Source organism: Polyodon spathula, chromosome 8, assembly GCF_017654505.1.
Source record: "Polyodon spathula isolate WHYD16114869_AA chromosome 8, ASM1765450v1, whole genome shotgun sequence".
NCBI lineage: Eukaryota > Metazoa > Chordata > Actinopteri > Acipenseriformes > Polyodontidae > Polyodon > Polyodon spathula.
The window spans coordinates 22997029-23013478 of NC_054541.1; the positions used below are offsets into that span (position 1 = coordinate 22997029).

General features: G+C 35.4%; 1 protein-coding gene across 1 annotated transcript in view; it reads right to left on the reverse strand.

Moving 5' to 3' along the window:
* Positions 1-16212, reverse strand: part of atp2b1a (ATPase plasma membrane Ca2+ transporting 1a) — a 71132-nt gene extending 54920 nt beyond the window's left edge. The window contains 2 exon segments of the mRNA XM_041257208.1: positions 14061-14150; positions 16145-16212. The gene's annotated coding sequence lies outside the window, so the exon portion shown is untranslated.
* Between the last annotated feature and the right edge of the window lie 238 nt (positions 16213-16450).

The following is a 16450-nucleotide window of genomic DNA, read 5'->3' on the forward strand; positions in this document are numbered from 1 at the left end:
CACAATAAATACTCCGTCCAGCTATGTACCAGTTACTGTCGATGAATTGAGTAAACTAGAGAGAAATGAGAGAGGTTTCAGACTAAAATAGTTAAGTCTCTCCATTTATAAAAGACTAAAAAAACACTAAGGAGGGCAGACTACACTGGCCACATACTGTACAGTAGCACTATGACCAATAGGTTGCAAAATTATTTAACTGTTCATTAATTTTATTTTATTTTTTTAAAATGGGAGAGGTCAAAAAGGAAATAAACTTTCCAGGACTCTAACACAGGTGACTGTGACTTATCATCACTCTAGTGATGATAACAGCTTTTAATCTTTCCCAAACACAAGACCTTTATCTTAGAATGTTATCATCAAAAACAATAATCAACCCATAAACGGGACACAGAATATGGTCTTATTGTAAAAGATACTTGCAAAGCCCTGTGGTTTTAATAGTTTTCTTTTTTTTTTCCCTCAATGATGTTTAATGACACCTACTGCACTATATTAGGGAATATTAGTCATGTGGTAGTAAAGTACTCTAAATGGAAAACATTCAAAGCTTGTGTAAAAGACCAAGATTTCACATTAACATGCTACAGTACTCTGCATTACCGGAACTGCATACAGTACCTGTCAGCCACAAAGGATAACAAAATTGAGTAAATAGCAAAATAATGGCATCTTACTGATCATTCAACCAAACTATAGCAGAGGGCTCAGAATCAGTCCAACTGTAATTCCTTGCATCTTCCTAACCTACTGTTCAATGACATTTGTATTTCTGACTTTCTATCAGAAGGTATGGTCTATGCACTTAGCAAAGAAGTTAAGCGCAGACAAAATAGAAAGACAAACCCAACATGTATCATTTTCCTCGTCACATATGTACAAGGGCAGGCCGTTAAACATCGTGGCATGTACTGTAGTTTCTCAAAGCGTTGTAAGATGCAAATATCTACTGCAACAAGTAGGCTTTAAAAACAATCTAATTTATCGATTGGGACCCCACAAAACAAATCAATATTTTTATGAAATCGAATAGTTCATGAAATTAAAAAAACATGTCTTGTATACATTAACTTACTGTCAAGAACATAATCTGTGTTGTTGCTTCTAAAAGTTACTGAGAACATGTGTCTGTGAACAAATACAGGATGATGATGCATAGATCAGGAGTAACCTGCTTTGTTAATCTATTTTGTTTTAAAAATCAGTCCCAACTGTAGCCATCTGTTTTGAGAGACTTTAACATTACTACTACTTCAGAATATTTTTTTTTACCTTTTGTTTTGTAGCAACGCACTATCCGCAAACTTTTTCGGTTTTGATTGCTGTCTGAGTCTAAATGCCGCTGGATCGTAGCTAGACGTATGTGATCCAAAGAAAGGCTGCAGGTTGTACAAAATAGTTTGCCACCAGTAGAATACTAAATTATTGTACACGATCTGCTGCAGTAATTGTAGATTTTTTCTAACTAGGTAATCTGCACCAAAGTAGGGTTGGCTGCTGCAAGGAATGTTTTTCTTACTGTGCTTATAGATTTCTAGCATCAGATGAGACAGCTAGCTATCAATTCATGAGTTGCTTCCTGTATTGATAACATTTATTTGAAAACTATGGTTGCATACTCAATTTGCAGAATACAATAATATGCACATAATATTAGCAATAAGCCTTCTGCCGTTTGCATTTAATGCAAAGTAACCCAGCACATACATTATAAAGGGTTTATATTGTGTGAACTCTCCCTCCTTACTACTGTACCACAAAAAAAGTACCCAGCTCTAAAAGAATTTCAACACCCAACGTCACAACACCCATGAATTGGGCGTTGACTCACTTACAGGATGTGGTAACAAATGATTCTCTTTTAGGTCACATGGCTATGGGGCTGCATGCCACTTTGAACACAGTATTTGAGTTTGGTCTACTATATGTACATAACCATAATGAAAAATACCTTTAGTAAAAATACATTTTTAAAGATAGCTGCAATTTTTACACTGAGAACGATATGTTTTGGGGTAAACATCTCTTTTATAAGAATGTTCATCCCAAAGAAACGCTAAAATGTCATGCTACATACAGTAGCTGCATATGGGTATACCAAAAACATGTACCAGCAAAATAGCCTAAGGAATCTTGGTACAGAGGAAACTAATTTCAGGAGAAAGCTCCCTGGGGGCTATACGGTAACTCAAGTGGCTTCTCAATGTTGCTTTTTTTTTTAAATTCATTATACTGTAACTGAAGTTTTTCCAGCTTGCAATACACCAGTAATACTCTTGGCTACAATATTCTGCAAGATAAATTCCATTACACATCCGCTTTATTTTATTTCTAAAATGCCATAGTTAAATGTTAAAAGTAATGTGGGTGTTGAATTACTTTAAGTGTAGGTGGTCTATGGTATACATGTATCCAAATTTGAAGTGATGCATGTCATTAAAAGTCGAGTTAGTGAAGGATCAGTGAACTAAAACAAATTATGGAAGTACACACCCTCAACACATCTGACAGAACTTAATTCAGCAAGGACTTACATAAATGACTAGTAAAAACAAACAGCCTGGCAAGTAATGTAATATATTATAGGCTACTTCCACTGCCAACATTAGATTTAAAGTCTGTTGCCAATATGTGCAATGCATTGGAAGACTTAACAACAACAATATGCACACATACAACTTCCAAAAGGGCTGTAAAACAAATAACCTACATTATGAAGGAAACTGATGTACTGCTGTATTAGACTGAATTTGGTGGAGTTTTTTTTTTTTTTTTTTTTTTTTTTTTTTTTTTTTTTTAGCTGAGTCATTTGCTTGAGTAAAATGCTTTTTGGGGTTTCCATTCATTCAGTTTATTTTGCTTGAGAAAACCAGGCTTTTCACTTGACGTCATTCAAATGATGGGGAAAGGTGGGGGTTGATATGTAAATTAGCTAAGCGTAAAGTAATCATGCTGTTTTTGAAGATTACTAGTGAAGTTGTGAGGATATTCTCAAACAGCTGCTTTAACACGGGTAAGAGATACAACATGAAAGGCCAGACACAGTAAAAACAATTTAAAAAACATTACCATCATTATTATCATTAAGGTGAACTACACCACTGCTAACCATAAAACCGCCCATCAGCCATACTTTCTGCTGTCTTGGAATCCACAGTAACAACTGACCAGCTCCCTTGCGATATATATAGTGATGCCACTTAAGGATAAACATGCTCATTAATATTTACATATTAAAATGCGGGTTTCCATGTGACTCTGGGCATGGATTTTCCCCTCACGTTTCGTCCTTTACACAAGTAAAGGAGATTTACCCTATCCATCTCTTTGGCCGTTTTTTGCAGCCACAAACTTTACTTAAGAGTAATTTTCCCAAACATGCACCGCCATTTCACATGTAAATTGCCCGCATGGAAACTCCACGTTTGAAACTACTATAAATATGGAGTGAATAATACCTTATTAGAAATTCAGTCTTTCAAAAAGTAAGGAATTAAACAAGGCGATAAACTATTGATATAGGGAAAGTGTACAGTAGCAAACAAATGTTTTAAACATATTACACATGTCACAGAAAGGGTAATACAATCAATCAGGTAAGATGGCAAATGCAAATGAAAATGCAGACTGTGAAAAAGGCTCCCATGAAACAAGAATGGCATAGAACACTATACCACTTTAACAGATAACCAGTTTAGATTTTACAAGATTTGAAGCAAGAAATGCTTTGTAGTTTATTCTTTACAGTATTTCAACTCATATTGTGTCATCCATAGTGTATGCTTCCCCAAACTCAAATAATTGTTCAATTGCAAAAGCTGGCTGGTTTAATTGCAAAGCTCTGGTTCCCATATGGGAATTCTTGGTTGCCTGTATACTCTATTTTTTGCCTATGGATACTGTAATAGAAAGACAACTGCTTCTAGGTAGTTATGAATGTGACACTTGCACACGAAATGTAACCACACACAAGGACAGTTGACTAATAGGTTGTGCCTCTATCTGGAACAACCAGTTGTGTCTGGACAGTAGAGTACATTGTTTCAAGATGAAAGCAACACTGCAAGGTGAACTATTTAGGTTCTCAAAACATTTCAATACTGTTTTCTCTCAAAGATATTGGGGAAAAGACTAATTTTGGTTGATGGCTCTTATCTGGGGGAAAACATACAATCACCTCCTCAATGTTGTTTAGAACTACAGTGCCAATAAGCGCAAGTTCTGCTGATTTATTTATTTAATAAGTTTAATGATTTATTTTAATAAGTGTAACATTTTGCTATGGCTTCATTTTGTAATCTGATTATTTTACAGTTTTACTTTGTGAAATCTTGGTTCAAAATCAGTACAGTCACAAAATAAATATGTCCACCCCCACCCTTTTAGAAAGGGTCCGGCATCATTGATCCCTGAGGAATCTGCTAAGGAGAATGATCGAATGATTTGTAAAAAAACATGTGAAAACTATTTGCAATGTCCAAAAGGTTTTAAAAAAAATAAAAATTGGTAATGAAATGGTTAATTTCAACTGGACACCACCTGTAATGGAAATTTATTGAGAAAAACATAGGATACAACTGTATACGAACTGTAAAGACAGGGCTAAAACAACGTGGCACTGAAAACAGTTAAAGTTCAGTGGACAACACCTGTATTTGAACTTCAGAGTGAATCACATATAATCAAAGCCAAAGTGTTAGATTTTATAATCCACAAAGCAGTCACATTACACCTATCTTACATCACAGGTCAAAGTGAAGGATGTTTTAGATTTTGCCTGAGGAGTTTCCATAACATTGAAAACATGAAGGTGCAAGCTGACATTTTGAGATTAGCAGATGTAGAAGTGGGGATGGCAGATTTACAAGTACATACTGTACAAGCTCCCCTAACATGGATGAGAAATGCCACAAAAGGGTTCACTGTTCTTGAACAATAACCACAATTGAACTTCAACTTTTCCAAGGGAATGATAGAATATTTGTGTATCAATTAAGCAGCCAATATCTCAAAAGTATAAGGTGTTCATCAACCTGGAAATGGTCACATCCATAATTCCAATTTGAGCAAACTCTAAAAAGGTCCACTTTGTAAATTGTATAATCTACGCATCTTAGTTTGAAGAAAAACATAATTACACAAGTTTTACAAAAGCAAAGCAAACGTTATGGATGTGACATTCTGCGTAACACAAAAACATTTTAAAAAGGGTACACAAGGACCTTGCTACAGCTGTTTACGTAATGTGTGTATTTTTTTTTTTTTATTTATTTACATTTTGACCACTTTTTTAAAACTTAAACTGCATTCCCTGCTCCAAGATGGCTTCCCATGTACCCGCATGGACCTCTTAGAACTACATTTCCCACCATCCTCCTGCTCACTAGTAAATCCATCTCTGTTACATGAGAGCAGGAGGAGGATTGGAAATGTAGTTCTGAGAGTTCCATGCAGGTACACATGAAGCCCTCTACGCAGGGAAGGAAATTAAAAAGTTTAAAAAAAAAAGCAGTCAAAATGTAAAAAAAATAAAAAAAAACACCACCACAAAATACACACACCTTACGTAAATATGGGAACATGTAACACAATAAAAAGGTCCTTATGTACCCTTTACAATTACTGGAAAATATTTTCCTTTATTCTCAGGAAACGTATTAGTGCCTGGATATGACATACTGTGGCAAAGTGTCCGCCCCTGTGTGTATTTTGTTATCTGTTGTGTGTTAATTTTGGTGTATAGTCATTGGTACATGGGATATAAAACGGGTCTGTGTAACACAAGTGTTTAAAATGTATATTTGTATTTAGGCACAAGGATTGCACAGCACCTCACGTGCAAGTAAAAAGTAATATGTGAGCATGGGGAATTACACTTTATTAATACATGTGCAGTTGTACAAAGACTCCAATTGAATGACTGATTAGCAATTGAGTCTTGGTACAGCTGCATAAAAGCTGCATGTTTTCACCCACTCGGGGTGTGTGTTCGGTGAGTGGAGAACAGGATTGGAGACTGAGGTAAAGAGAATAAAACTAATAACGTAAAGTAAAAGAAGCTCACCGTGTTTTGTCTGTATAGTCCGTTTTGTTTGTCTGTTTATTTTGGCTACCAGTGCCGTGTCCTGTGTCTTGTTTGTCTTTGCAACCTTTTATTTTCTGCTTGTATAATTTTATTAAATGCTGAGCGAAAGCATTCGCTCAGCTCCACCAAACTCCACCTCTCTCTTTGTTTATTTTTCTGTTTCTGGTCGGACGTCCCCCACTCCGGCCGTCTTTGTGACACATACCCATAGAGTTAATATGTAACAACAACAAATACATAACTACTAAATTGATCCCTGAAATATATAATTTAGGACTGCTAGGAATGTTTGTTTTTTAAATTGTAACCAAGTGGCTACAAAGAGAAAAAAAAAATTACAAACCAAGAAATACAGTACGTATAAATATGTATGCTTTAGTAGAGATGGATATGTTTTTGAAATAAGAAACCTCCCCCTGTGGTTAGTCATAATCATGGAACTATTTCTGCAATCCAGTGTTTTTCAGCCTTTATTTTGTCTGATATCAGCTCAAGTACATCTTTACAATTTTCGCAATAAACAGATGCAATAAAATGCAGAATATTCAGATGAACAAATCCCCTCCGCCTGTTTTGTAAATATATAATTATGTCACAACAATTTAGGACTGGCAAACTGCTAGTGTAGAAAAGAATACCACACAGTAGGCCTAATTCTCAAATTGTCTTCTGGATTGTCAGATGTCAGCTGTCCTTTACTACATGCTAGTTGCAGATAAAATAAAGGTTACCGCTATCTAGAGGGCATGTGTGTCCTTTAAGTGATATTTATTGGCAACACAATACAGGAACAAATGTTCACTGCACTTTCTGGTAATAACCCTTCTCCTTCCTTGTTTACTCACTCTGTATGTAAGCTACCCTCAATCAAACTTTAGTTTAGTCACACACTGTATGCAAATTCATTCCTATTCGCATCAGTACACTCGTTAATCTAACAGTGAATATTGCTTTTTTTACAGTTTCCTATTATTTAATTTCTCCAAATAATTACTCCTCTCTTGTAAAATATATTTCCTTAAGGTTGCTGTTTAAATGCTTGCTGTTCACCCTGGTCCACGTCTGACACGGAAAATTATTCAAATGTATTTTGTGCATCCCTGCACAAAGTGGGATGTAGTCCCCTCATTTTTTTGTTCCGCCCCACAAAGGGGAGGGTAAAAACACAAGGTTTTTGTCCCATATATATATATATATATATATATATATATATATATATATATATATATATATATATATATATATATATATAAAAGTGCACATGGCTTCCGTTTCATGAATCCAGGAAAATGGGCCAGTGTGCCAAAAAGCTGAAAATGTATTTATAAAACATTTTTTTCAAAACATAAACTACAAACTAATCCTAACTCCCGCCACACGTCATATTTGTTGAACAGTCTGAGATTGCATATCAAAGTGCTGTGTTGGTGGTACTCGTTCCTGCGACATGGCAAATCTTTTACCAAAAAACTAGATTTTATTTTTTTCTACAACTAAGCAACCAATAAACCAAAATGAAAGCGCTGAAATATACCATCTGACAACTACCAATAATCAAGCCTGTGCATCATTTGTGGAAAGGGTTTAAAAAGTTTTTATTTTTTATTTTTTTGGGTGATAGATATATATTATTTGGAATCTGCAATTATTTTCTTGCATTAAGTGCCGAGCTTCTCTGGTCCCCTCAGGTCTGACCACCTCCCCACCAAACACAAATAAGGTAAAAAATAATGCAATATATATTTAATTACTATATGCATAAACAGATTTTTAAAGTGTTACTATACTAGCAATGTTACACAGTAATCCACAGCTCCACATGTATTACTGCGTTTTTTTGTTTGTCATTTTTTACTCTTTCATAACATTGATAAATCAATGCATCTACATTTTTGGAAAATGATAGTCGATAGTGATAAATTAGGCATTGTCCCCAGCCTTATTATAAAATCATACCTTTAGAGCTTCTTAATTCATTTCAATAAATCGCTATATTCTGTGCTTTGCTTCTAATCCCCACTTGTTCTCAGCACACGGCGTCACTGTTTGCAAGCAACGTCAATTAATTTACCTGGCAAATTCAGTGTAGAACTAGGCACTAAAATCTCAAATTGAAAATTGGTTACCGTCAAAGTGTCAGATATTGTATCTCAGACTGACATGACAGAAGGGTTGAACACGACAGAATAACTTAACACCACTTAATTTACCAAAATGAAAATAATTTATTAAGGACCGGGAAAACACATTAACAGTACACTGTGTAGTGTCAAACTAGAAATCTGTCTGTGTGAACTTCATGTTTTAATTCCATTATGAACCTACATAATGGGGAAATACATAAATATAAGGTTTTTGTGTAAATGAGAAAAGATAAATACACTGTCTGAAATCAAATGAACTGAAGCACAATCTAGTAAATGCTACAGTCAGAGGTGTAGTAACTAATTTCTTACTGGTGTAGTGTTATTTTCAGGTATACCATTTCCAGTCCAGTCTTTCAAGTCATTTTTAAGGTGACTTCTCATTTTGCCACCATTAAGAAAATAGTATGCAAATATTTATCATATGCAATACATTGGTTTTGTACATTTTTTCTTTTTACTTGTGCAACTTTGCAATTGACTTTCCAGTTTAATTCTGCAAAAAAAAAAAAAAAGATGTATAATTAATGGTAAATGTACATCTTACTGACAATAGGAAAACACTCATCAGATTGATTGCACATGTATCAAAATTGACCGTGTACCACATTCTGACATTACACAATTCAAGTTTTGGGATGCACACCACATTCTGATGCTGTACCATTTTCTAACACTACACCAGCTCTATAGTCCAGATCATGGCTTATATCAAAGTGAAAAACAACTTCCACAAACTGGAACTTAAAGCTTATCTATAAAACTCAGTTACACTCAAACACTATTTGAAAATAATCAAAATACAAAAAAAAAATAATGATTGTGCATTTTTCCTGAGGGGTACAACGTCCACTAGATAAACCGTTCCCCCACTACTATCGCTAGTTGAATGAAAAGTGTTTTCTGGCTAGAAACATGGCTATATCTGCTTAAATAATCACGTGGGTGGAAATTATGTCAACATTTGTACATGAATAGAATAACTATCTGTAAAGTGTGTTTACACACCAAATGATGTTAGCCTTTGGAATATTCTAGGTAAACTGTTTACATTACTTTTTATATCAAAGTATTATATAAAAGTATAATTACTTTTCAGAACTATATATATATTCCAAAAAATACTGAAATTCTTATGTTAATGGAAATGCACTGAGAATTGTGGCATTATTGTCCATGGGCTACATGAAAATGTGAAGTCTGACATCCACATCATCTTATTTGTTTTTAGAATATTAAATAAGTTTGAGGCATTCCGTCTGTTGGATTTTAGTTAGAAAATGTCTTCAATTTGTAGATCAGATTTAGAAGCTTAACAAAAATGATTTCTTTGAGTTAGCAGGACTGCTTTTAGTAGAATCAGGAAGCTAGTTAGACTAAGGCCGTAAATCTACATTTAAATTAATACACGTGAAAAGTGTTTAAATATCCGTTCGTTTACCAGTTAAACGATTCATAACATCTATATGTAATAAAAGTACTCTTGTGACTCATTCCAAAGAATTTCTGACTTTTGTAGCAATATTCCCAGCAGTAAAAGAAAATTCTCTCCATTGGTACAGAAGTGGCTGGAACAGGAAGGTATCTTGTACTGTTCAGTGACCACCAGTTGAGTGGGTTACTGTCAGTAACAGGATCGGGTTCAGTTAAGTACTGTTCAAATTCACGCTACTAGATCAGATATTTTATCTGCCCTTACCGGATCACAAAAGTGATGACAAGCAAATTGTGTTATTCTGGGCCGATGCTTGGGCAGTCTTCATCTAGCTGGTAGTGAGGATGATTGAGCATTATACCCGTGGAACGTCTGCGATAACTTAGCAAATTTGAACAAACTGTGCATTTTATAGTATTGTCCTCAACTTTTTCAAAATAGATCTTTAATTTTTGAAAGAGACATTTAGAACTTGATTTATCTCTACCGACTCGAACGACATCTATACGTATTACACTTGCGTTCTACCAGTCTTCTCTGCAGTGGCACTGGAACCATTTTTAAAGTGGGGGTGCTGAAAGCCATTGAACAAAACTGTCACTCCTGTATATGATGGAAGCAATGCAAAGCCAGGGGGTGCTGCAGGCACCCCTAGTTCCAACACCTTTGCTTCTCTGACTGGCTAAAGATTAATCACGCAGTGGACTGGAGGAGAGGTGGGGCAAGTCTAAAGCATAGGGGAAATAAAAATAACAATGTAAATGTTTTTTTTTTTTTTTTTACTGAGGAGGGGAAAGAGGGGGTATATGTATAAATTAAAATGAAAAAAACCAAAATATTTTATTTTGTTTACCGTTTAAACCAGGGATATCTAACTATGGTCCCGAGAGCCCCAATCCTGCAGGCGTTCTAGTCGTCTTAACACCAAAGATCTAGAACACCTGTTAATATTGCCTAAAGCCAACAACTGGTGCAATTACTGTAAGTAACACTTTGTCACATGTCACATTTTCATATATACTGTATATCTGGAAAACCAGTCATCCAATTGTCATGTAAATTGCCATTATTTTGATTATTCAGAATATCAGATTCTGGGGATATAAGAGGACATGATACAGATGGGTGGATTTATGGACTGACACATTTCTGCATATATCTGGAGAACCACTTATTTGATTCTTATGATACTTGGTATAAACATCAGATAGCATTCTTGAGAGTATTACACTAGATTCTGGGGATATATGGATGCGTCAGTCTGTTCAATTATCTATTCATCTGTGACATTTGTGCATATATCTGGAGAATTGCGTATCAAAAAGTCTAATAAAAATGTTACTGCTAATGCTTATAACATCTTTATTTTTATATAGTGTCTTTCATAGTGGACCACCATCACAAAGCACTTTAAAAGAAACAAGACTAGGGTGTATGAACTATACATTAGGTGCAGAGTCACTTACAACAACATCTCACCCAAAAGACGGAGCACAAGGAGGTTAAGTGACTTGCTTAGGGTCACCCAATGAGTCGGTGGCTGAGTTGGGATTTGAATCGGGGACCTTCTGGTAACAAGCCTGTTTCTTTAAACCACTGGGCCACACAGCCTCCTTACACAATACTCCATACTATTCTGCACATACTGTTGATATATCATGGCCATCAACTTATTTATCACTGAGAAAGCTATCTTTTTGAATTTACAGCTAAGTGGAGGAATTCATCATCAATTATGATAGTGAATTGTATTATTTTAAATCACAGCACATAGGTCTAGTGCATTCAAAGGGAGAGGATGTGTCCGCATGTGCATTGGGATTGCTGATTCAGAAGAGTTAAAACAGAAGAGTCATTAGCTGAATTTTGTAAAAATAGAGTGTACTCCATGTTTTGGTCCAGCTCTGTGGCTTAAAGATAATATATTTTAGTGTAAAGTTGAACGTGAAATGTGGGAGCAGCTTTGATTTTCAATTTTTTTCTTTTTTGTAGCTGTAATGTTACAGGCAGCAAAAAATATGATCAAAACTAGAGTTGCTAGCAACTACAAAGGCTTCCAAAGAAAACATGGTTCAATCATCACAAATAATCGCTGATGCAGCTTGTTACCTTTCCTATAATTAGTTAATGGGCTACTTCAGTTGTATCGTGTACAGAGCCTAATCTTACACTGAAGTTTAAGTGCAACGATCTGTGTTAGTTACAGCTGAGGAGCTATAAGCCAATTTGTGGATTTTGAACCTTAGCAGAGGTCAAAGGTTATGGGTGATAATTTTTTTTTTTAATAGCACATGTATGACTTCCTATACGTGTTCAATATAAATGATTGCCGTATCTGTGCTCCTTAAGGTCTTTTTTTTTTTTTTTTTTTTTTTTTACCAGAAATGTTCATGTTTGACCCTTGGCAGAGGTCAAAGGTCATGGGTAATAACATTTTTTTTATAAAGCACATGACTTCCTATGTGTTCCATATGAACCATGACTGTGATCCCTGATGTTCAAGGAGCCAGTTTTTTGTTTGACCTTTTGGAGAGGTCAAAGGTCACGGGTGATGACATTTTTTCATAGAGCACATACGACTTCCTATACGATTTCCATTATAACTTTGACCATATCGGCACACCCTAGGAGATAAAATGTAAATGTTAATTTCAATATGGCCGCTAAACCATGTGACCAATCTGCTTTCGATTTTAGCGGTTATTACTTTATTATGGGCCGCACAACTGTACCAACATTGAAGAGTATACAATATGGCCGAAAAAACTGTGTGGCCAAAACATGCCATTTTGAAAATCGACAGTACTTCACATTACCCTCTACTATTACACTCAGTTTCATGTCTCTAGTCTATTGAAGTATGGATTTATCTTGAATGTATGTAAATATAGCATTCTTGAAATTGTTATTTTGCTCACTGCATCCATGTTTAACGAAAAAGCAGGGCTTTTACAAAACTTAGAAAGGACCTTGTCCTGAGCAAACGTGACAATTTTGGTGCCGATCAACATTGCAGTTTCAGACAACATCTTTGAATAACACTGTTCTTGTTATGGGTCATAAGTTGTTTTTTCAATTATCAATATGGCCGCCAAACCATGTGATCAAAAAACGTCATTTTTAAATCCACAGTACCCACAACTATAATACTCCGTTTCATGTTTGTAGTGTATTGCAGCATAGATTTATACTTTAATATATGAAATATAGCAGTCGTGAAATTATTGTTTTGCTCGTTGCATCCATGTTTAACGAAAAAGAAGGGATTTTACAAAACGTAGAAAGGACGCTGTCATGAGTAAATGTAACAATTTTGGTGCCGATCAACATTGCAGTTTCAGACAAGGAGATCTTTGAATATTTTGCGCAAATCCAACGCAGTGGGCAAACCAACCGTCCAATTGATTTTGTTTCAACAGGGTTTTTTTTTTTTTTTTTTTTTTTGGTTTTTTTTATAGGCCATTCTTGCGCAATCTGCTGACATTGTCAGATCTCCATCTTAAGTCGTTTTTGTCGACAAGAGTTTTGAAAATTGTCCAATATTTTCACAAGATCTAGTCTTGTGGCCAAACTGAACTTTTTCACCAAAGTACCACCAGTCTGGTACTCTGCCCATAGGCATCTACCTACGTATGCATTTTCATAACCCTGCGACAAACTTTTGGCAGAAAAACAATAATCACAGGAATAACAATAGGCTTCCACAGCCTTTGGCTTGTAAGCCTAATTAAAAACACTTCCTATATAGCTGCTCTACTACATTAAGTCATCTGCCATAAAGTTGCATGTGGAAAAAGCACACATAGCCGTCACATTCCAGGTTGCCTGATATTCAGTTTTGAATAGAATCCCCTCAGCAATAGTCAGGTGGCACAATGGTGCATACAATACTTGAAAGACATATCAAACTGCCGACCAACAAAGGCTAACATCTAAAATTAACCATGGTAGCCAGATGGAACCAGCATGGGATCAATAACCGATGTCACCCAAGCACTTCACTACTAACTACAAGTACAAGTACCAGGATGCTGTAGTCAGTGCATCAAAAAGTATAACAGTTTGCAAGCCACACACCGAACATGATTAATTGCATTTACAGAATGGCTAGACTTTAACAGTACACCAAAATGTAACACTGTAATGCAGGCTATATTTAGCAAGCCAAGATAGCGTGTTCTCTGCTGAATGTCACATTAAATTAATTTAAGGTTCAATGAATCCTTAAGTACAGCTATTTCCTGAAAGATTTGAACACTGTTTCCATTTTATCTAAAACATACATAAATCAAAGGCTTTTATGTTTAAATGCATTTGGAAGAAAGCAACGAAACTGAGAAAAAATATTTATGTCTGTATATTTGGTACATTATACAGAATATCTTTGGATTACCTTTGGTACAGTTTACATCAGGTTTCCTATTTGACAAAATTCTTACTGGGGGCAGGTCCAGAGTTCCAGGAAAACACCCATCACAGACCTCTAATAAAACATTGAAAATCAAACAATATGTATGGATTAATTATAATATTCTCATACATGATGAATGAATAAATGTGACTCATTACAATGTCATGATCTTTTTTTTTTTTTCAAAATTAGCTCATTAGGACCATTACAGTATTGCATATTGTGATATGCTCAAAGCTGGTGTCAAAATGGCTAGGGCAGAAACGACATAGTACAAAGCTAAGGGGTCTCAACACGTGAAGTGCCAAGTTAAGTGTAGACAGGCAAAGTTATTCTTGACAGCTTGCAAGAGTGAAACACAATAAAATTGGCCAAATGCAGCAACTAACACTGTAAAACAGTTCAGACTGTACAGCAAGTAATACAGTACTTAATGATAAAAGATACAATTCTGATCTATTGTAAATAGACTATGCTAATTCAATCCAAGCTTGCATTAAAACAGATTTTTCAAGGAGACTAACATTCCCATCTACAACAAAACTATTGCTGGTCTTAAACTTAAACTTTTTTAAAACATTTCCACATGTGTGTAAAAGCTGAAAGGGAGAGGGTACATCAGTCTGCTGCTCTATATTCTGGAATACAACCAACTTGACATCTTGGGTAAAATAAATGACAGCTCAACGCAAGCGTTCTAAAAAAAAGTGTTTCACAAGCTCAGTAAAACAGCTGCTCTGATTAGAAGAAACAAAACAAATGCATTCTCCGTTGATGGTAATATGTACAGTAAATTATAAGAAAGATATTTAGAGGGTTTTTAGTGGGGTCTATTGTGTTTCCTAACCTCAAAAAAATGAAAACACTGGAGATTCCTGCACACACTACACAGGCAAGGTGGAAACAGTCCTGTAGCAACACCCCTCCCCCTAAAAAAATGTGTAATCCATCTGTGTCTCCAAAGACACCCGAAAGAACAGGTGGAAGGAAGGGCTCCACATGTTGCTCTCAATTGTTAAAATGCTGTTACATTAAGCTTGTTGAATCAGATAAAATATAGCAAGCTGGCATTGGTTCCTGTTTAGCTTTTGAACAATCAGGCCACAAGCGAAATTAGTTCTGGTCCAAAGGCCTCTGTCACCTCACTTGGCATGCAGTCAAAGGTTATGTTATTTGATGGGAGGTAATCATTAATGAACATTTAATTTTAAACAACCAGAACCAGTTTTAAATAACTTTTTTTTGTTTGTTTTTTAAATTAAAATATAGGCCCAGTACCCTAACAAAACCTATTTTGGAAAGGAGTAGCATTGAGGTTATTATATCAACTTTCACCCGTTTGCATTCACATACAATTAGAATTAATTCCCCAGGGGCTTGTTCAGTTTTATTGCAGAGCATCTTCATAGATTTTGTTTGCATGTAAAATATGTTTTGTTTTTCAATTCAAACCAAACTGGCGGTTGCTAGGGTTTTTACCTTAACCACAGCGTGCCTTTCAACAGATTAAAAAAAGATACCAGCAGTTGTTTAAAAAAGGCAGCCATGCTGTTGGTCACAAACCGCACTGATGGGTTTATAGATTGCTAATTTAAGAAACATGAAAATAAGTTCTTCAAAAAAGAGAAATTTAAATTTAAAAAAGTTCAGATTAACAATCCGCCAAAAATAGTGTGAACCAAAGGTAGCTTTAAACCACCAAACACCTGTGATCGAAGTTCTGTATCTCTTTTTACTGTGCTACAGAATGTCCAACTGCCATTGGTGTTAATAGCTTATTTGAAGTAGTGAATGGCAATAAGTTGGCTAAATATTTTACTTGACAGAAACTACCAATAGTTTACCATAAAACAAGAAACAACCTAGGAATTACTGTTCATCATTCAATCAGTCATTGCCTAGGTCTGGAAAATAGCGGTTTAAAAACACTAGATTACGATGCTTTACGGCTCTTCGCTGACATTACGATATAAACTTGGTTAAAAACAATCATAACTACTGGTCCTTTTCAATACGTAATGCTATACAAATGATTAATTGACTTATAAATCTACTGTACTACATACCGTGGCTGCATTGCAAAAATGTTGTTTTTATTCGACAACAAGCAACCTTCAGAGTACTCTCTCCAGGGTGTGTCTCAAACAGGAAAATGCGGCTTTGACAACCCTTGTTTTCAAATCGGGTGACTGTCAATTTGGTCGATTATACCGACGACAGGAGGCTTATCTCTCTGGCTTGTACGAGATACAGTATGACCATAACTAAGGTATCTTTTTATTTTTTTTTTTTTTTAAAGAAACAGGTAACAGCACAATACAGAATTAACTGTTAATAACGGCCTACCGTTATCCAAATTTTCCAGCTAGCAT